The following is a 22708-nucleotide window of genomic DNA, read 5'->3' as shown; positions in this document are numbered from 1 at the left end:
AGGGTTTTCCACATTTTCTAGGACCTATGACTGATATGTCAGGAGACTTCAGTTTTGACATCTAGCACGTACATGATCAGATGAAAGAAAAGAATTGTACTAAACACAAAGATGTTAAGCTGAGATTAAAACCACCAAAGGCTAGTGTGTACTCTGTGCATGATAACCATCTTTGTAAGAATCTCAAGAAAAGAAATTCCTACGTCAGAAAGATGGGTTTGATAAAATATAAATATAAGGTAAAGTCAATTTGTGGGTTAATTTCAAAGAATTGCACTGTGAACTGAAAATTATCTAAAATCTCTTATTTGGTAATAGATTTAGAAATACTGATGGCATAGAGTTTTTAAATAAAATCATATGTAAGGAAGGCTTTTAAAAATGTGTATATAAATATATATATTTTATTTTGCTGAGGGAATGGGATGTTTATGTTCTTTTCTCTTTAAATTGACATAACTAGATATTTAGTCAGATAACTATGCCAATAAAACATGTCTGCTATATCAGAGTCCTTTTTCTAGAAAGACTTTAATGATTCTAGTATCAGAAAATTTGAAATGAGAAATATTCACTACGTTTTCTATCTCTGATAAAATATACCTAGATTTTCATTGGCTTATTTTTGTTTGTGTGTGCCTAAGATTTTCACTGGTGTAATGTATCTCCCAGCGTTTAGAATATTAGTTTTACTATCAAATTGCTTGCTGACCTTAAACTCTTTATATTATTTTGAAATACTGGCCAGGCACAGTGGCTCACACATGTAATTCTAGCACTTTGGGAGGCCAAGCCGGGGGGGGGGGGGGCAGATCACAAGGTCAGAAGTTCAAGACCACCCTGGCCAACATGGTAAAACCCCATTTCAACTAAAAATACAAAAATTAGGCAGGCATAGTGGCGTGCACCTGTCATTCTTGGGAGGCTGAGGCAGAAGAATCAGTTGAATCCAAGAGGCAGAGGTTGCAGTGAGCTGAGATCAGTCCACTGCACTCCAGCCTGGGCAACAGAGCGAGCCTCCACTTAAAGAAAAAAAAAGAAAAAAGAAAAATACTAATATAGATTTCTGACTCAAAAGAGACATGAAAGCAAATAGTACTTTGGAAACTACATTGTTAGAGACCTAATGATTGAATTCCAGATTTGATGTTTTGCCAGCCAAAAAATTGGTTTAATAATAGATCCTATCTCATAAGTTTGGTTAAAGGGTGAGTTGAGATCATGCATATAAGATACATGACAGATAAATATAATTATTTCCAGCAATCATTAGGCTCAATGAGAAAATGATTCTCTTTACTAAGATAATCTAAGAAGTGGGAGGCTTCTCAACCGAGTGTCAGGACTTACCAGGTGGTAGGTGTGCCACAGTATTAATTATTAATCTCCTTAGCTCCTCTGCACATGGACTGGATGACTCTTGCCCATGCTGCCTTGTAATATATTCCAAATATTATCATTTTAAAAACCATATTTTCCAAAGACAGGGTATCTTGATGTTGTCCAGGCCAGGCCTCGAACTCCTGGCTCAGATGATTCTTCTACCTCAGCCTCCTGAGCAGCTGAGACTGAAGATGCCCGCCACCATGCCTGGCCAAATTTGTGTCTTCACATGAAAGTTATTGGAAATTATTGACTAAGGAACCTCATATGACAAAATTCTACGTTGAAAAGTTGATGTAGAAAATGGGCAGGGAAATTTCCACTACTTGAGAATTATAAATCTATAGAGATAAAAGTTTATTATTAATGTTTAGGTGTCTGGATTTTTCTTGCATACTAGTCGTCTTCTAGTTTTCTGTCTTAATATTCACCTTTTAGTGAACCTGTTCAAATAAGGGCTTCAATGAATACCTTTATTGGGGTAAATCTCTGTTCTCTGTTTCACTTGTTTTATATTTTGTTTTGCATGATAATTCCAAAATCTTAAAAAGGAATGCCAGTCTAAGACTTTCAATGTTTGAGATTGTAAAATAAAAGCATTATTCAATCAAATGTCTGTTTAGATCTAGGTACTTTTTTCATCAGGAATCATAGAAATACTGTGAAATATTTTCCTTTTGGTATTTCAAAAATTTTACTAAAGTGTTTAGATGTGGAAGGCAAGATGCTAGGGAAAGAGCCAAATGCCTGGATTCTAAGTTGTTCTCAGCACGTTACATCACCTAGACCTGGATGTGTTGGAGAGAAGAGAATGAAATATTGACACAATTAATTTAAAATAACTAAATGTGTAACTTCTGCTAATCGTTTTTACTGGAGTCTAGGGTACATACATTATCAAAGGTTCAGGAAATTTTATGAGAAAAAAGTATGAAAATTGTATCTCTTTTTAACTACTAGTTGAGAGGTGCTGTTAATTTTTTTGGCAGATTGTTTCAGTTCAATGGGTAGAACACAGATGTTCCTTTGAGGCAGAATTAGAGAACACCTGAAATAGAAAATTTATTAGATGATATGGATCATAAAACCAATTTGCCACTATTATCATTTTTTTAATGAAAATGACAGAGAATTTGAAAAATGAATCATTTACATAATTTCTTCAATTAACATTGTTTCAGTTAGTAGGTTTCTCTGTAGTCTCAGTATAATTTCTTTCTTTAACCCCCATGTACTGTTGTGGGTTGACTTTTGAGTGTTTCTTTTTTAGTCAAAGAAATGTAAAAAAATAGATAATTGAATGTTTCTATGGGGGCGGCCTCCAGGGCACAGCTCTTTGTCCTTTGGAGGCTCTAGAACAATACATTTCTGAAGGGCAGATGAAATTCTATTTTCTTGAGGGTATTGTACTTATGTTAGGTCTCTATCAGTTATGAAATACATTGTTGCTAAAGACACAAACTACATAAAAATGTAAAATTATACTTTGTCATCACAATAGTGTGGCAAATTTCAATTAGGCAGAAAAATAATTCTACAAAGCTGAAATGCTAGAAATTAAAGAGATTTGCATGGTTTGCTTCTTGTCATGAGAATAAAACCTCATATATATACACTACAGAATAGATATCACCTGTTTCCCTCAGCTCACCCTGCTTTTATAGTTTGAGAATTTTAGGAATAGTCATTTCCCTTCCATGTGGCCTGTGCTAATACTTAAATGACTACCTCACTTTAATTTTCTTTATATACGTGTAATATAATTGATTTAACACAATTAAAGCATTTTAAAAAGTGGGAATGTATCGGTGTTGGGTGCTTTCTTACAATACACGTGAATTGAAATGAAGACTTTCTCAGTCACCATTTGCTTTCCTTTCATTTCTCAAGTGGCTGTAACTATTACCCTTTCCTCACGGTTCTTGTGTTCTAACCATTCATTTTTCACTTCAGTGATTCTTCAAATCTTCTCAGATATCCCTGCCTCTAGAAACTCCTTCCCTGTGAAAAGTGGTTTAATGCATTATCTTGAAATAACTACTCCCATAATTATTCTTTACTTTTATATGTTATTATTTGACTAAAAAATATTCTCATTTACAGACTCAAAAAACTATAGATCTCTGTCTTCTTGCCTTTGTATTTTCTTATGTCTTAATGTATCTCAAAATACCTTGGATCCATTTCTATTTCTTAATATTTCTCCTGCCCATGTTTCTAATGGTTCAAATATTTATTGGAATTTCTTAAAGCTTGCAGAAAAAAGCAAGAGACAGGAGTAAAATTCAGTATCTTTTCCTCATTGGTTCCCCTGATTAAGACTGAGTTTAAGATGATCACAGCTACACTCAGAGTAAATGGTAGTTACTCCAGATTCTTGTACTATAGTTGAAAAAGATCCATGCTTTAGTTTCTCATTAGAAGATTACTTAAGATTGTTTATCTTGTAGCCAGGGTTGTTAAAATAATGTCACTCAGTGATTAAATTGTGCAATAGCACAAGGATTAAGGGTCTAATAGCGTTTTAAAGTAATGATAGATGCTTCATTATTTTTTACTTAATACATGCTAGTTTATAATGTTGTATCTGAACTGCTCATATTATTGGACTGTGCATTATGGAATGCCTTTTCAAACAATTCTTATTTGTCCAATTAATATACTAATCTAACAATGTCTATCACATCCTATCTATTTTATCTTGGGAAAGCTATTTCACCTTCTGAAAGCTGAGTTTTCACATCTACACAAGTGGAGAGAATAATTCAGACCTTAGAGTTACTGTGTGACTTTAAAGAAAGTGTCATTTGCAAACTTTGATGTGGGTGAAATGTGGTCATGAGCAACAGAGTGGTTTACATTTGTCCTTGAGTTGATAAAAATCAAAGAAAAGCACATGGGGTGAAAAATGGAAAAACCATGTGAATGGTCACCTGTGTTTGGTGTCTTCAGTCTTTCTTCAGCAGATCATTTTTGGAAAGAACACACTCCATTTAGATTTCAACTATTTCCCCCACTCCATGATCTCTCTAGGACATGGTCTTGGGTTAGTGGAGGATGTATATTAGAGACCAAATCAAACTGACCAAAATTTTTTTAGGGATTTGCCTGATGTCATCTTGAAAATGTGGTAGAGAGAAGGACTGAGCACACATTCAAGGCAAGAGGACAAAGACAGGTGTGGTGAATGAGACATGGGACAAAGAGGCATATCCAATGAGTATGGTCATTAATAGTCCTTTTCAGGCTGAGTGTGGCAGCTCACACCTGTAATTCCAGCACTTTGGGAGGCCGAGGAGTGAGGATGGCTTGAGCCAAGGAGTTTAGGACCAGCCTGGGCAACATAGTAAGAACACATTTCTGTGGAAAAAAAAAATCAAATAAATAGCTTGGCATGGTGGCACATGCCTGTAGTCCTAGCTACTTGGGAGGCTGAGGTGAGAAGATCACTTGAGCCCAGGAGGTTGAGGCTGCAGTTAGCTGTGATCATGCCACTGTACTCCAGTCTGCGTGACAGTGGAAGACCTTGTCTTCAAAATAGATAAATAAATCATAAATACATAGTTTCAGTTTTCTTTTCTACACTGTGTAGCAAGACCCACTCGTGAGTCAGGAAACCAATTTAATGAGTTATAAACAGTCTTTTCTTTCCTTTCCAATAAAGAAAAATAGAATAGAAAAATCATGGTTTTTTTTTTTTTTTTTAAGTTATATGCATGTGTGTTACTATAGGTTGTAGTTAAATAAAAAGGAAAGCACCGTCAATTTGCCTCGATGTAACAGGTAGGACCAGGAAAGTCACTAGGTGGGTGGGCTTGATAAGCTGAAAGCTATAGTTCAAGATGAGCAGCTGGGATAGCTCCAAAATAAACAAGTAGTGGTTTTGGCCAACTGAAATTAAGGCGATTTGATATGAAGTTAGCTTATGTCTGCAGGAACAGTACACTCTCAAGTTAGACCCATGTTAACCTTAAAGTGATAGAAGTAACCTTTTTTTTAGAGCTTTGCGTTCATCTTGGAAGTCTCCTTAGATTTATTTTCTGTGGATAGTAATCCAAATATATCCAAGAAAATAGTTAGATCCCTAGTTAAATAAATAGGTATGTTGGTGTTATGCCTTGAGTTTCTTGAATATACCTTCAAATGGTATTGCTCTCCTCTGAAATACTCTCAGAAATCAAATTCTGTGCCTAGATAAGCCCCTGCCCACAGCGTAGTCCTGGTCCACTTCTAGCCATGCACATTTTAGTAAGTCAGTGAGATATTGTGTGAAAATCACTCAACTTAAAGCATATGGAAAAGATGTTCTGTCTCAGCTCTGTTATTAGTTTTGAAACCTTGGAATAACTACTTAAACTGCCTGAAATCACAACTTTTTTGTCCATGCAATGGAATATGGATTGATAAATCCATATGTATCTTTTTAAATTTGTGGATCGTTGGTGAAAGTGCGATGATGCATGTAAAAAGCAGTTAGTAAAAGCTGATGATACTCAGAAACATAAAATATTACCATCTAGTCCACGTATATCTTAAAATTTTGTATTTTCTATTTAATTATGAAATTATTTTCTACAAGATAAATTCGGTTTAGGATTATTAGGTAAGACAGGGAAATATTCTGACATGACTTTCTGGTAATCCCTTTTTATTTTCCACGTCATCCCCTTCCTAAAAATCCATTCTATTTCCCAAAAGAAAAGTGGTGAGGTGATTTCATGCTTATGTTTAGAAAATTATTTCTACAAGACTCTGGGATATATGATAAATGAAAACTGTATCTAGATACTGTTAGCTCTTTCTAGTCATATCTCCATTTCTAAAATTCTGTCTACTCTTAAGTTCATTTTTTGGAATGTTGACTTGAGTTTCTCATTCTTCTCCTCTGCTCACATGTGGCCTTAGCTCCCTCTCACACTTTCCAAAGAACATTATGCCTGGGATCCCTTTTGATACCCTTTATGCCAGCCTCATCACTCTCTACTGCCTTTGGAAAGTCTTCCAAACTACTCTACTGTTTGCCAATGGTATCCATCACCTCCCATCATGGTTTCGGTGCATATTAGTCAGGATTCTCTGGAGAAACAGAACCAATAGGAGATATCTCTGTCTTCATCTTTCTCTATCACTATTATTTCTATCTCTATCTTAAATGAGGTTTTTATGGGGAATTGGCTTATGTGATTATGAAGGCTGAGATGTACCAGGATCTTCTGTCTGCAAGACAAAGACCTAGGAAAACTAGTATAATTCCAGCCTCAGTCTAAAGGCCCAAGAACTCAGAAGCACTGATGGCATAAGTGCCAGTTCAAGTCCAAAGGCAGAAGACAGATGTTTCAGCTCAAGTAGTCAAGCAGAGTTAATTTAACCATCCTCAGCCCTTTTGTTCTGTCTGGGTCCTGAACAGGTTCAATAGCACCCACCCACATTGGTGAGGGCCATCTGCTTTATTCAGTCCACCAATTCAAATGCTAATTTCTTCCAGAAACACCCTCAGAGACATGCCCAGAAATAATGTCTAATCAGATATCTGGGCATCCTATGGCCCAGTCAAGTTGACACATAAAATTAACCAACCTACCTGTTACTCTGTTTCCCACATTCTTTCTCTTACCCGCCATAAATTAGCATTTATAATATAGAATATCCATTTGCTAATCTCTCCAGTTTACTGCTGTAGACAATTAAGCACAGATCCACACATTCCCCTTTTAAAATGAGAGACTTTTAAAGTAAAAGCATAGTTTTTAGGGAGACATAGTAGGTGTATATATTTATGGGGTACATGAGATATTTTGGTAAGTCCTATGTGACTTACAGGATAAAAACACTGGCTTACTTCCTTTAATATCCACAGTCTCTGCATTAATCACTGAAGCTGAGGCCCTGGGCCAGGCCTGATTGCCATGTTCCTTCCCATATAGTTCTTCTTTTGATTAGTAGGAAATCTTCATGACTTGTTTGTTCTTTACTATGACACACCCGATATTCTGTATAGCATCAGGTTTCTTCTTTTTCCTTTTTCAGTCTTTTTGCTTTAAGTCTTTCTTAATCAAACCAGGAAGTGTTTGTGTAATTTAATTTTGCACAAGCTCACCCCCTCCTGGAGATGAACAACTGTGGTTTGTTCTTGAACACTGAGATGCTCAGATGAGTCCTGTGTATTCCTATCTTGGCAAAGCCTCCTTTATCAAATCTGTTTAGGTCCTGGACTCTATACTCAATCTTCAGAGACAGGTTTTATAGGAATGCTTTCACACTGTTGATGGGAGCGTCAATTAGTTCAGCCACCATGGAAGAGAGTGTGGTGATCCCTCAAGGATCTAAAACCAAAAATACCGTTTGATCCAATAATTCCATTACTGAGTATATACCTAAAGGATTATAAATTATTCTACTATAAAGACAAATGCACATGTATATTTATTGCAGCACTATTTACAATAGCAAAGACTTGGAACCAATCCAAATGCCCATCAATAATAGACTGGAAAAAGAAAATGTGGCACATATGCACCATGGAATACTATGCAGCCATAAAAGAGAACAAGATGATGTCCTTCACAGAGATATGCATCAAGCTGGAAGCCATCATTCTCAGAAAATCAAACACTGCATGTTCTTACTCATAAGTGTGAGTTTAACAATGAGAACACATGGACAAAGGGAGGGAAATATCACACACCAGGGCCTGTCAGGGATGGGGGGCAAGAGCAGGGAGAATATTAGCACAAACACCTAGTGCATGCAGGGCTTGAAACCTAGATGATGGGTTGATAGGTGCAGCATACCACCATGGCACATGTATACCTATGTAACAAACCTGCATGTGCTACATATGTGTCCCAGAACTTAAAGTAAAATAAAATAAAAATAAAAAGTAAAGTAAAATAAAAATACAGATCTCAGTGCTGGGAGATTAATAAAACACATTCAGGAACAGAAGGAGGATTGAAAAAAATATATATAGGGTTTAGAGATCACTGTTTGTAGATCCATATCAATTCCATAAATAGTTTCTGATTCTCTTTTCATGGGAAACTCTTTTGGGGGGGTTATTCTTTTACAGTTTTTTTTATGTCTTTATTGCATTTTAGGTTTTGGGGTACATGTGAAGAGCATGCAAGATTGTTGCATAGGTACACACATGGCTGTGTGATTTGCTGCCTTCCTCCCCTTCACCTATATCTGGCATTTCTCCTCATGCTCTCTCTCCCCACCTCCCTACCACCCCGTCCCTCCCCCATTTCCCCCCAACAGACCCCAGTGTGTAGTGCTCCCCTCCCTGTGTCCATGTGTTCTCATTGTTCAATACCCACCTGTGAGTGAGAATATGCGGTGTTTGATTTTCTGCTCTTGTGTCAGTTTGCTGAGAACGATGGTTTCCAGGTTCATCCATGTCCCTACAAAGGACATGAACTCATCGTTTTTGATGGCTGCATAATATTCCATGGCATATCTGTGCCACATTTTCCCTATCCAGTCTATCATCGATGGGCATTTGGGTTGGTTCTGGGTCTTTGCTATTGTAAACTGTGCTGCAGTGAACATTCATGTGCATGTGTCCTTATAGTAGAATGATTTATAATCTTTTGGATATATACCCAGTAATGGGATTGCTGGGTCAAATGGAAATTCTATTTCTAGGTCCTTAAGGAATCGCCACACTGTCTTCCACAATGGTTGAACTAATTTACACTCCTACCAACAGTGTAAAAGTGTTCCTATTTCTCCACATCCTCTCCAGCATCTGTTGTCTCTAGATTTTTTAATGATCGCCATTCGAACTGGTGTGAGATGGTATCTCAATGTAGTTTTGTTTTGCATTTCTCTAATGACCAGTGATGCTGAGCATTTTTTCATATGTTTCTTGGCCTACAGTTTTTTAAAACTATAAGAAAAAAGATGCCAAACAATGTTTCAAAAATTGCAGGTCTCCCATTTTAATGGGGCAATGTGCCCAGATTGTCTACAAGAGTAACCTAAAGAGGATAGCAAATAGGTATTCTCCTATGTTTGTGAATGCTAAGCTATGGTGGGTGAGAGAGAGAATGTGAGAAACAGAGTAACAGTGGGAGTCAGGAGATCTGCTATTGCAATTATGACCATGAAATTGTGAAAATATAAGAGGAAATAGTAAGAATATTGATATGAAGGTGAGAGGCAAACCTCGAGGGGCCATTTTTTAAATGAGTAAACATTGTCTCAGGCCACAGAAGTAAGTTTCTTATTACAGAAACTCATTTCCAGTCTGAAATAGAAAAACAAACATCTTTTAAAAATTATTTATTTTAATGTTTTAATTTTTAGGGGTAGATGGTAAGTGTATATATTTACAGGGTACATGAGATATTTTGATACAGGCATACAATGTATAATAATCATATCAGGATAAATGAGGTATCCATTACTTCAAGTGTTTATCCTTTCTTGGTGTAACAAACATTCCAGTTACACCCTTTTAGTTATTTTACAGAGTATAATAAATTCTTATTGTGATATCAAATACTAGATCTTACTCATTCCATTTTCTTGTAGCAAAATATAAACTTGATGATAGTAATTCAGCCACCTCCTATTTACATATGTATCCCTATGAGTAGTTAGTGAAATGAAGATTCTTCACTATCATCCTCTCTTAATTTCTGTTTCTTCCTGGTTATCTGTGGAAGGGAAGAGAGGAGAGCATGATTCTGGGGAACAGTTCTGCTCTATGTTCAGGTCTTGGGGTTTCACTTCTGCTCTTACCACTAGTATCTGATGTCTCTAAACTGCGTGTGTCCTCCGTCTTGTATGAAGTGGGCTGGGTGTGCTGATTGGACTCTTTGGCTGTGTTCTTGTATCCTCTTTCAGTTGAATGGGGCTCTTGGTCATGTCCATGTCCTCCAGGGATATGCATCTGAAACTTGCAAGTGCTTACTCACGGGGCACATAGGGCTCTAGCCATTTGGAGCCTGCTTTTCTGACTACTCTCCTAACTCAGCCATTGCCATTTATTTTTTATTTATTTTTTTATTTATTTTTTTGAGACGGAGTTTCTCTCTTGTTACCCAGGCTGGAGTGCAATGGCGCGATCTTGGCTCACCGCAACCTCCGCCTCCTGGGTTCAGGCAATTCTCCTGCCTCAGCCTCCTGAGTAGCTTGGATTACAGGCATGTGCCACCATGCCCAGCTACTTTTTTGTATTTTTAGTAGAGACGGGGTTTCACCATGTTGACCAGGATGGTCTCGATCTCTTGACCTTATGATCCACCCGCCTCGGCCTCCCAAAGTGCTGGGATTACAGGCTTGAGCCACCGCGCCTGGCCCGCCATTGCTATTTTAATATTTGAACCAGTCTCTAAAGCCTTTTAGCCAGGGTCTACTGCCTGGAGACTAAAGTACACACACCTCCATTCTTTAATTTCCTTTAAGACTATCTTATCTTAGGTTTCTGTTAATTTAACTTTCCCTAGAACTTAGTTCAAAGTAAAGGTTGGGAAATGGGAAGAGGAAGGAGTCCTATACTAGCTTGTAACTTGGTTTTCTCCAGTCTGAGATTCCTCTATGCTCCGGCCACAGGTCAGATAATGTCATATCCTCTCCGTGGGGGAGGAAATGCTCTTATTTCTCTGCGCATCACCTCTCACGGTTTGGCTTATGGTAAAAATCTATAATCTGAATCTTCCAGTACTTAACAATTAAAATGAAAAGCAAGCTTTTGGAATGCAAAAATGTATTTTACCCCCTTCAAGCCATTGGCTGCCTAATCTTTCACTCACTCACTGTGTTAACTTGGACTAGTTTAAACTTAGAGTCACACCCTTCTAGAAACAGGGACAGCAAGAATGCTTAACCCACTGAATTATTTTGACAAACAAAGGTAACATATAAAGATCTAAGTAGAGTTCCTGACTGTAGTAGGCTTTCAAAAAAGATTAGTCATTGACTCCAATGCATTTAATATTCCGGAGGTATATCCACAGTAGGACTAGTTTGGAACTATTTTAAAATTAAAATTGCACTTGAGAAGAATGTAATAAATTTTTGGTATGTGAAAGTTATACATTTTTAATCTTTGAAAAGTGAGTGTGGCATGATATGATTTGTAATTTTGCATAGTCATGAATTGGAATGCACCAGTGATGCTGACTATGCAAGACAGAGTCACTTAGATAGTTAATTGAACCTCCCTTGAGGGATGCTCAATAGCATCCTAATATAATCTTCTGTTTTTAAATGTATAATCACATTTGTTATTTTTGGGACTCACTGGGCTCTCAGAGTATATACTTCATGCTACAGGTCTAGTGTAGTTACTGCTACTCTGAAATAGGTGACAATTTTCTCCTCTTTGACTCAGTTTAGCAAGACCATAATAGAAATGATGGGAAATATTTGCCTTATTACAGAGTTAATTGGTAATATAAAATGCATTAAGATCCTTGGATATAATGTTTAAAAATAATTAAAAAGAAATTACCATCATATTAATATATTTCTATAACAGTGTTCCTTGATTATCTTTAACTTAATTATTGCACTTGATGATGTCTTAAATATACTTTCATGATATAAGGTATGATTATATTCCCTCAAAGTTTGTTTCCATTATCTTCTTATCCACTGCATTTTTTCTAATTAAACTTTTTATTGCACTTTCATTACCCAGACATAAAAATAATTTCAGATTATTATACCAAACATTCAATTATAATATAAGAATTCTTGAATTATGATATATTTAAAACACTTTTGCAGCTGTCTTTCCAACCTATAATTACTTAATCCCATCTTTAACTACCGGGCTGATTTTAACACATAAATCATAAATGATAACTGCTTTATTCTTCCAAATTTAATTTTCCTACATATTCCACACAATTAAATCAAAATGAAGAGATGCTACTTATAATCTCAGTTTTAGTTACCAGATTGGAACTTTCCATATTACAAATCAGTGCGCCATCAATGCAGCTGGTGACTAAAAAAGAGATTGGTCAACATTTTAAAAGCACAAAGGTTGCATGATTTAATTACTATAGCAATAAAATTTGAATATGTGAAGTAACTTATTTTGTGAGAACTTCTGTTCTTTGAAACTAATTATTTGGGACTGTGGAAAATTTCCCAGCCTGCTTTGTTTAGGAGGTCTGTTCTTGCAACCATCTTACTTGAGCCACACTTTTTTTTTTTTTTAATTGAAAAATGTATTATAACACAGAAAAGCAGATCATGTATGTGTAGAACTTAAAAAAGATTGTAAAACAAACCTCCATGTGCACGTTCTACATTAAGGATTAGAATATTACCAGTACTTTAGAAATCTCTTTGCCTTTCCATAATTGTGTACTTCTTCCAATCTCAAGAAAAACATTTGCTTGCATGGTGTGCTGTCCATCTCTTCGTTTTTCTTTAAAAATGTATTATCTGGGTATATAGACCTGAATGATATGTGTTTCATTTTTAAAAAAGGAGTAGCCAGCATACCCTAGCTATATAAAAGAAAGACAATATTTACATTGTTAGATGAAGACTCCCAGAAAAAGTTTCTAGTAATTTGGTTTATTAGAATAATTTATATGTGAATCTTGCATTGAGACATGAGCAGAGTTTACCAGGCTTGTGGCTTTTAGTGGTGGACCAAGGACTAGTATTCTATTAATATATGGTATCTATGTTTGCCTTCTGAGCTTATTCTTTATAGGGATAGGTGATAGCAAAACACTTCTGGAATGGTATGATGGGAAAGGTGTGCCCTCAGCTAATCCAGGTAGGAAGGCATAGAGGCAAGAACAATACATTTATCAGTACAAGATTAAGACAGATTTAGAAGAGATAAGAACCTGGACCAGGCTCAGCTAGACATTTCACTATCAGATTCTAATGGCCATATCATAACAATGGAACTCTTAGTAATGGCAGCCCTCAATATGTCTGTTTCTTGAGTCATATTGCTGCAACCTGTCCAATTCTGGATCTTTCCTTTATCTTCCTCCAAGTCTTAACGCTTTGCCGAACTCTTGTGTTCTCTCTTATATCTGTATTTCCCATCTATTTTAAATTTAATTTTTGTTTTGAACAAGTATATTCTATTGCTAGTGGAAGGACTGTTAGAAAGGCTGTCAATATTAAGAGAATACTGTATTCTGCTCTGACACTCAAATGACAGTTTGTCTGGGAGTAAGAATCTAAATTGGAAATAGTTTTCCTTTGCAATTCTGAAGACATTGTTCCACTGATTATTGTTTCTAGTATTTATGTTAAAATGTCTGAAGTCATGTTGATGTCTGACTTTTTGAGAGCTTTCAGAATATACTCTTTGTCTACTATGTTCTGAAATTTTATTCCTTGGTGTTGGTCTAATTTCATTTATTTTCCTGAGCACTCAGCTATTTCAGTCAGTCAATTTATTTTTAGAAATTTTCTTTAATTATTTCAATGACTTTTAATTTCTCTTTATTCTCTTTATTTATGTAGGAACCTTATAATTTTGGATATTGAACTATACTACTTTTATATATATATGTAAGTTTCATTTCCCCATCTTTGTCTCGTTCTTCTGAGTCTGAAATTTTTTTTTTTTTCTTTTCAATGTTGTTGTCTGGACTTCCATGTACTTTTGAGACTCTGCTAATATGTATTTAATTTCTAGATGTTGTTTTTAGCTTTCTACTTCTTTTTGCATAACTTTTCTTTTTTTTTTTTTTCTTTTTTTTTTCATTGCATTTTAGGTTTTGGGGTACATGTGATGAACATGCAAGATTGTTGCATAGGTACACACATGGCAGTGTGCTTTGCTTCCTTCCGTCCCCTCACCTGTATCTGTCATTTCTCCCCATGCTATCTTTTCCCACCTCTCCACCCCCCCGCCCCTCCCCCATTTCCCCCCAACGGATCCCAGTGTGTAGTGCTCCCCTCCCTGTGTCCATGTGTTCTCATTGTTCAACACCCGCCTATGAGTGAGAATATACGGTGTTTGATTTTCTGCTCTTGTGTCAGTTTGCTGAGAATAATGGTTTCCAGGTTCATCCATGTCCCTACAAAGGATGTGAACTCATCGTTTTTGATGGCTGCATAATATTCCATGGTGTATATGTACCACATTTTCCCTATCCAGTCTATCATCGTTGGGCATTTGGGTTGGTTCCAGGTCTTTGCTATTGTAAACAGTGCTGCAATGAACATTCGTGTGCACGTGTCCTTGTAGTAGAATGATTTATAATCCTTTGGATATATACCCAGTAATGGGATTGCTGGGTCAAATGGGATTTCTATTTTTAGGTCCTTGAGGAATCGCCACACTGTCTTCCACAATGGTTGAATTAATTTACATTCCCACCAACAGTGTAAAAGTGTTCCTATTTCTCCACATCCTCTCCAGCATCTGTTGTTTCCAGATTTTTTAATGATCACCATTCTAACTGGTGTGAGATGGTATCTCAATGTGGTTTTGATTTGCATTTCTCTGATGACCAGTGATGATGAGCATTTTTTCATATGTTTGTTGGCCTCCTGTATGTCTTCTTTTGTAAAGTATCTGTTCATATCCTTTGCCCATTTTTGAATGGGCTTGTTTGCTTTTTTCTTTTAGATCTGCTTTAGTTCTTTGTAAATTCTGGATATCAGCCCCTTGTCAGATGGGTAGACTGCAAAAATTTTTTCCTATTCTGTTGGTTGCCGATTCACTCTACTGACTGTTTCCTTTGCCGTGCAGAAGCTGTGGAGTTTGATTAGGTCCCATTTGTCTATTTTGGCTTTTGTTGCCATTGCTTTTGGCGTTTTGGTCATGAAGTCCTTGCCTACGCCTATGTCCTGAATGGTTTTGCCTAGATTTTCTTCTAAGGTTTTTATGGTATTAGGTGTGATGTTTAAGTCTTTAATCCATCTGGAGTTAATTTTGGTGTAAGGTGTCAGGAAGGGGTCCTGTTTCTGCTTTCTGCACATGGCTAGCCAGTTTTCCCAACACCATTTATTAAACAGGGAATCCTTTCCCCATTGCTTGTTTTTGTCAGGTTTGTCGAAGATCAGATGGTTGTGGGTATGTTGTATTTCCTCTGAGGCCTCTGTTCTGTTCCATTGGTCTATATCTCTGTTTTGGTACCAGTACCATGCTGTTTTGATTACTGTAGCCTTGTAGTATAGTTTGAAGTCCGGTAGTGTGATGCCTCCTGCTTTGTTCTTTTTGCTTAGAATTGACTTGGCTATGCGGGCTCCCTTTTGGTTCCATATGAAGTTTAAGGTGTTTTTTTCCAGTTCTGTGAAGAAGGTAATTGGTAGCTTGATGGGAATAGCATTGAATCTGTAAATTACTTTGGGCAGTATGGTCATTTTCACGATGTTGATTCTTCCTAACCATGAACATGGAATGTTTCTCCATCTGTTTGTATCCTCTCTTATTTCGTTGAGCAATGGCTTGTAGTTCTCCTTGAAGAGGTCCTTTACGTTCCTTGTTAGTTCTATTCCTAGGTACTTTATTCTCTTTGTAGCAATTGTGAATGGCAGTTCATTCTTGATTTGGCTCTCTTGAAGTCTATTACTGGTGTATAGGAATGCTTGTGATTTTTGCACGTTGATTTTGTATCCTGAGACTTTGCTGAATTTGTTTATCAGTTTCAGGAGATTTTGGGCTGAGATGATGGGGTCTTCCAGATATACAATCATGTCATCTGCAAATAGAGACAATTTGATTTCCTCCTTTCCAATTTGGATACCCTTTATTTCTTTTTCTTGCCTGATTGCTCTGGCTAGAACTTCCAGTACTATATTGAATAGGAGTGGTGAGAGAGGGCATCCTTGTCTAGTGCCAGATTTCAAAGGGAATGCTTCCAGTTTTCGCCCATTCAGTATGATATTGGCTGTTGGTTTGTCGTAAATAGCTTTTATTGTTTTGAGATACGTTCTGTCAATACCTAGTTTATTGAGGGTTTTTAGCCTAAAGGGTTGTTGAATTTTGTCAAAAGCCTTCTCTGCATCAATCGAGATAATCATGTGGTTTTTGTCTTTGGTTCTGTTTATGTGGTGGATTACGTTTATGGACTTGCGTATGTTGAACCAGCCTTGCATCCCCGGGATGAATCCTACTTGATCATGGTGGATGAGCTTTTTGATATGCTGTTGCAATTGGTTTGCCGGTATTTTATTGAAGATTTTTGCATCTATGTTCATCATGGATATTGGCCTGAAATTTTCTTTTCTTGTTGAGTCTCTGCCGGGTTTTGGTATCAGTATGATGTTTGTCTCGTAAAATGATTTGGGAAGGATTCCCTCTTTTTGGATTGTCTGGAATAGTTTCAGAAGGAATGGTATCAGCTCCTCTCTGTATGTCTGGTAGAATTCAGCTGTGAACCCATCTGGACCTGGGCTTTTTTTGGGTGGTAGGCTCTTTATTGCTGCCTCGACTTCAGACCATGTTATTGGTCTATTCAGGGTTTCGGCTTCTTCCAGGTTTAGGCTTGGGAGGTTGCAGGTGTCCAGGAATTTATCCATTTCTTCCAGGTTTACTAGTTTATGTGCATAGAGTTGTTTGTAATAATCTCTGATGATGGTTTGGATTTCTGTGGAATCTGTGGTGATATCCCCTTTATCGTTTTTTATTGCATCAATTTGGTTATTCTCTCTTTTCTTTTTTATTAATCTGGCTAGTGGTCTGTCTATTTTGTTGATCTTTTCAAAGAACCAGCTCCTGGATTTATTGATTTTTTGAAGAGTTTTTTGTGTCTCTATTTCCTTCAGTTCTGATCTTAGTTATTTCCTGTCTTCTGCTAGGTTTTGAGTTTTTTTGATCTTGCTCCTCTAGCTCTTTCAATTTTGATGATAGGGTGTCAATTTTAGATCTCTCCTTTCTTCTCATGTGGGCACTCATTGCTATATATTTTCCTCTGGAGACTGCTTTAAATGTGTCCCAGAGATTCTGGTATGTTGTGTCTTCGTTCCCATTGGTTTCGAAGAACATCTTTATTTCTGCCTTCATTTCATTGTTTATCCAGTCAACATTCAAGAGCAAGTTGTTCAGTTTCCATGAAGCTGTGCGGTTCTGAGTTAGTTTTTGCATTCTGAGTTCTAACTCGATTGCACTGTGGTCTGAGAGACTGTTTGTTATGATTTCTGTTCTTTTGCATTTGCTGAGGAGTGATTTATTGCCAATTATGTGGTCAATTTTAGAGTAGGTGTGATGTGGTGCTGAGAAGAATGTATATTCTGTGGATTTGGGGTGGAGAGTTCTGTAAATGTCTATTAGGTTTGCTTGTTCCAGGTCTGTATTCAGGTCTTGGATATCCTTGTTGATTTTCTGTCTGGTTGATCTGTCTAATATTGACAATGGGGTGTTAAAGTCTCCCACTATTATTGTGTGGGAGTCTAAGTCTCTTTGTAAGTCATTAAGAACTTGCCTTATGTATCTGGGTGCTCCTGTATTGGGTGCGTATATATTTAGGATCGTTAGCTCTTCTTGTTGCAGTGATCCTTTTACCATTATGTAATGTCCTTCTTTGTCTCTTTTGATCTTTGTTGCTTTAAAGTCTATTTTATCAGAGATGAGAATTGCAACTCCTGCCTTTTTTTGCTCTCCATTTGCTTGGTAGATCTTCCTCCATCCCTTTATTTTGAGCCTTTGTGTATCCTTGCATGTAAGATGGGTTTCCTGGATACAGCACACTGATGGGTTTTGGCTTTTTATCCAATTTGCCAGTCTGTGTCTTTTGGTTGGGGCATTTAGTCCATTTACATTTAGGGATAGTATTGTTATGTGTGAATTTGATGCTGTCATTTTGATGCTGCCTGGCTGTTTTGTTGGTTAGTTGATGCAGATTCTTGATTGTGTTGATGCTTTTTTACCATTTGGTGTGTTTTTGGAGTGGCTGGTACTGGTTGTTCCTTTACATGTGTAGAGCCTCTTTCAGGAGTTCTTGTAGAGCAGGTTTGGTGGTGATGAAATCTCTGAGTGCTTGCTTGTTCACAAAGGATTTTATTTTTCCTTCACTTATGAAGCTTAGTTTGGCTGGATAGGAGATTCTGGGTTGAAAGTTCTTTTCTTTGAGGATGTTGAATATTGGCCCCCAATCTCTTCTGGCTTGTAGGGTTTCTGCTGAGAGATCTGCTGTGAGTCTAATGGGCTTCCCTTTGTGGGTAACCCGACCTTTCTCTCTGGCTGCCCTTAGCATTTTCTCTTTCATTTCAATCCTGGTGAATCTGACGATTATGTGCCTTGGGGTTGCTCTTCTTGAGGAATATCTTTGTGGTGTTCTCTGTATTTCCTGGATTTGAATATTGGTCTGCCTTGCTAGGTTAGGGAAGTTTTCCTGGATAATATCCTGAAGAGTATTTTCCAGCTTGGATTCATTCTCTTCATCACATTCAGGTACACCTATCAGACGTAGATTAGGTCTTTTCACATAGTCCCACATTTCTTGAAGATTTTGTTCATTCCTTTTTGCGCTTTTTTCTCTGTTCTTGCCTTCTCTTTTTATTTCATTGAGTTGATCTTCGACCTCTGATATCCTTTCTTCTGCTTGGTCAATTCGGCTGTTGAAGCTTGTGCATGCTTCACGAAGTTCTCGTGTTGCATTTTTCAGCTCCATCAACTCATTTATACTCCTCTCTATGTTGTCCATTCTCGTCAGCAGTTCGTCCAATCTTTTTTCAAGGTTCCTATTTTCTTTGCGATGGGTTAGAACATGTTCTTTTAGTTCATTGTAGTTTCTTACTACCCACCTTCTGAAGTCTGATTCTGTCATTTCATCACCCTCCTTCTCCATCCGGTCTGGTTCCCTTGCTGGTGAGGAGGTGTGATCCCTTTTAGGAGGAGAGGTGTTCTGGTTTCAGGAGTTTTCATCCTTTTTGCGCTGGTTTCTTCCCATTTTTGTGGGTTTATCCACCTGTTGTCTGTCTCTGTCCCAGGGAGTTGGAGCTTTATGAGTTTCCCTTGCACTACTGCCTTTTTTGATTTTTCTTTCAGGTCGGACCCGCCCAGCTAGCAGCATGCCTAGCCACTGCCTGCCCGCAGGGGCTTTGCTGAGCTGCTGTGGGCTCCGCCCAGCTGCCCTGAGCTCTTCCCTGTAGTCCTTTTTATAAGGGCGTAGTTAGAACTGTCTGGGCAATGGTGGCCCCGCCTCTGTTATGGCGGACTCTCTCTGTTGCGGCAGGTTGCCTCGGCAACGGCAGCCTGCCTCCGTAGCGGTGGAGAGTCTCAGTAATGTTGGAAGCCCCTCCCCCGCGGAGCGGGACGGTTCCGGTTCAGCTGTGCTTGGTTTGAAGGGCTCAACCCAGAGGGTTTCCAATTACTGTTTTTGTTTTCGTTGTTGTTGGGGGTGGAGGGGTGGGACCAACCGAGCCTGATCACCTGGCTCCCTGACTCAGAGTCTTTTCTTTTAAGTTGAACGACCCTGCGTTCCGGTCGCTTGTTGAAAAGGCGCTGGCATCTCCCGTGCTGCGACTCACGGAGTCGGCTCGAACTGCGGCGCCGGCTCCTGGCGGATTTTTTGCCTAGGAATCTCCTGGCCTGACTCGCTATTTCAGATGAATGGGCTATTCTGCCGTCTCAGGGCTCTGCTCGCCAGCTAAGAGGGCTCCCAGACCAGTGGCTTTTGTAGGGAGAACCGCAGCAACAGGGAGTGGTCACAGCAGCCGTGCGGGCGGAATCAGCCCCGCGGGGGCCAAAACAGCCGCACCGGCTGGGACTGCGACGCTGGCGACCCCTCTGCCTGGGTATCTCCTGGTCTATGGGCAATAAGAGTTCGTCTGGAAATGCGGCGTCCACTCACCCTCTGCACTTTCACTGGGAGCTGAAGTCCTGAGCTGTTCTTAGGCGGCCATCTTCCCAGCATCTGCATAACTTTTCTTCTTGCTTCAGTCACATAGTATCTTGTGTTTCTGACTATTCATCTTAATTTATTTTGAACTTATGTTTTTTTCTTAGCAGGTGAAGAGGCTGATTGATATGGAGTTTTCTGGGACAATTATATACATGAGTTTTTTAGAAAAGAAATGTGATGTTATTATGCTTAGCTTTTTTCTTTTGAAGTAATAAAATTCCTTAGAAATGTATCATCTGCTTTTTTTCTAGAAGGGACTAGGACTGGCTGGCACCGCTGTAGAAGTCAACTAGAGGAAGAAAAGGTTGAGAGTGTCTGCAGTCTGCATTCAGTGTGCATAAGGTCACTTAAGCCCCTGTTTTCAAAATCACATTCAAGCTCTTAACTGTGCATGATGTCATGCAATCCAGAGAGACTCCTACCTGAGTGAGAAAGAAGGGGGTATGGAGTGGCGGTAGGGAATGGAGTAGGAGTGACTTTCTAGGAATCTGTCTCTTAACCTTTAAACAGTCCCCATTTTAGTTTCTCTATTTCCAGAGGACCCTGTGGTGAAAATTAGGTTGGTTCTCAGTTTTCCCCCACTACTGGGTTAGGAATTAAAATTTTTTCTTTAGTGTTACAGAAGTCAATTTTAACTGGATCTACTTTACAGCTGCCAAGATTAAGAAGTTAATTTTTTCTTAAATTCATATTTGAAAGTAATTTTAAAAGATTAGAAAAAGTGAAGACAAATTAGATGGTTGTACCATCTACAAAGTTAATCTCTTTAAAACATTTAGCAAATTATTTTTATTTTCATGTAGTGAAATTTTCTTGAATATAAATTACAAAAAACAATCCAATTAAAAATAGGTGAAAGACATAAATAGACATTTCTCCAAAGAAGACATACAAATAACTAATAAAAACATGAAAAAATGCTCAACATCATTAGTTGCTAGGAAAGTGCCAATTAAAACCACAATGAGATCCACTTTACACTCGCTATTTTTATAATAGAATGGGTATCATGTAAAAAACAGAAAATAATAAGTGTTGGTGAGGATGTGGAGAAATTGGGACTTCAGTATATTACCAATAGGAATGTAAGATGGTTCAGCTGCTATATTAAACAGTTTGATAATTTCTCAGAAAATCAAACATAGTTATCCCAATACTCAAGAGAACTGTAAACAAATACTCAAACATGTACATGCATACACATGTGTATAGCAACACTATTGATAGTAACCAAGATATAGAAGTGGCTAAATAACCATCAATGTGTAAATGGGCAAAGATGTGATATGTATGTGTGTGTGTGTAATATTATTCAGTCATAAAAAGGAGTGAAGAAATACGGATATATGCTGCAATGTGGTGTTAGGTTAAATGAGAGAAGACATATGCAAAAGGTCATATGTTCCATAATTCCATTTATATGAAGCATCTCAAATAGATTAATCTACAGGGAAAGGACCGAGATTAGTGGTTTCCAGGGGCTAGAGGGAATAGGGACAAATTGCTTAATAGGTGAGGCAATTTACTTTGGACTGATAGAAATGCTCTGGAACTTGAGGTAGTTGCACAACATTGTAAATGTATAAAATGCCATGGAATTTTTGACTTTAAAGGTTAATTTTGTGTTTTGTGAATTTTGCCTCAATAATTTATTTAAAATAATGCATTATATTTTTTGATAGAGATGGGAACTACCCTCTGAACCTATTACTTTTCTGATTACGGTTCACAGATACAGTGTCCTTTTCTTGATATCCTTTTGAATGTGCAGTCAGTGTAGTTTCTGAGACAATTCTAATGGAAATAGATGGGCTTTCAATAACCTGGAGACTTCAGATGATTTTTACAAAGCAACTGAGTCTCATAGTCTAGTTTCTTGGATATTTAGGTTGAGTCTTTGGTGGAAAAGTGCTTCTAGATGGAATATCTTTTATTCTGTTGGCTTGGTCCAGTTTTTGGAACACTGTCTTGGTTTTCTGCTTAATACTTCAATTCATAACTGAAACCAGAACCTGCATGATATGCAAATCAATTAAGTGGAGACCGAATACCCTTGCTACCTCTTGGTGCCTAACTTATGTGATGATAGGGGAGCTTGATCTGTTGTTTATGTGCCCAGGACTGGTTGGGTGCAGCTGTGAAGGTACTGATGACCTGGACAGAGAACGATGCCTCCAAATGAGGATATTGCCTCTGGATGAGGCATTGCTGTACTTGGGTTGTGCCTGATGCCTTTAGAACGTTCTGTTTGACAGTTAGTTTTTCTCTCCAAGACATGCATGTGCTAGTCCAAGGGCCATCTTGGTTCAGCTTCCACATTTTTCCTACCATAGTATACTGCTGAGGTTTCAGTATGCTTCAAAGCTGTGCCTTCTGGAATTATGCACTTGAGTAAAACTGAACAAGAGAATGAAAATAATCATGCTGATAGGAATAATGAGTTATGGTAGAATTAATACAATATATAAATAATATATATTTGATAGAAAATCGACCAAATTCTCCAGTGGAGAGACAAAGATTAAAAGCATATA

The sequence above is a fragment of the Saimiri boliviensis genome, chromosome 8, assembly GCF_048565385.1.
Source record: "Saimiri boliviensis isolate mSaiBol1 chromosome 8, mSaiBol1.pri, whole genome shotgun sequence".
Taxonomy (NCBI): Eukaryota; Metazoa; Chordata; class Mammalia; order Primates; family Cebidae; genus Saimiri; species Saimiri boliviensis.
Note: the sequence above shows the minus strand (reverse complement) of the source record.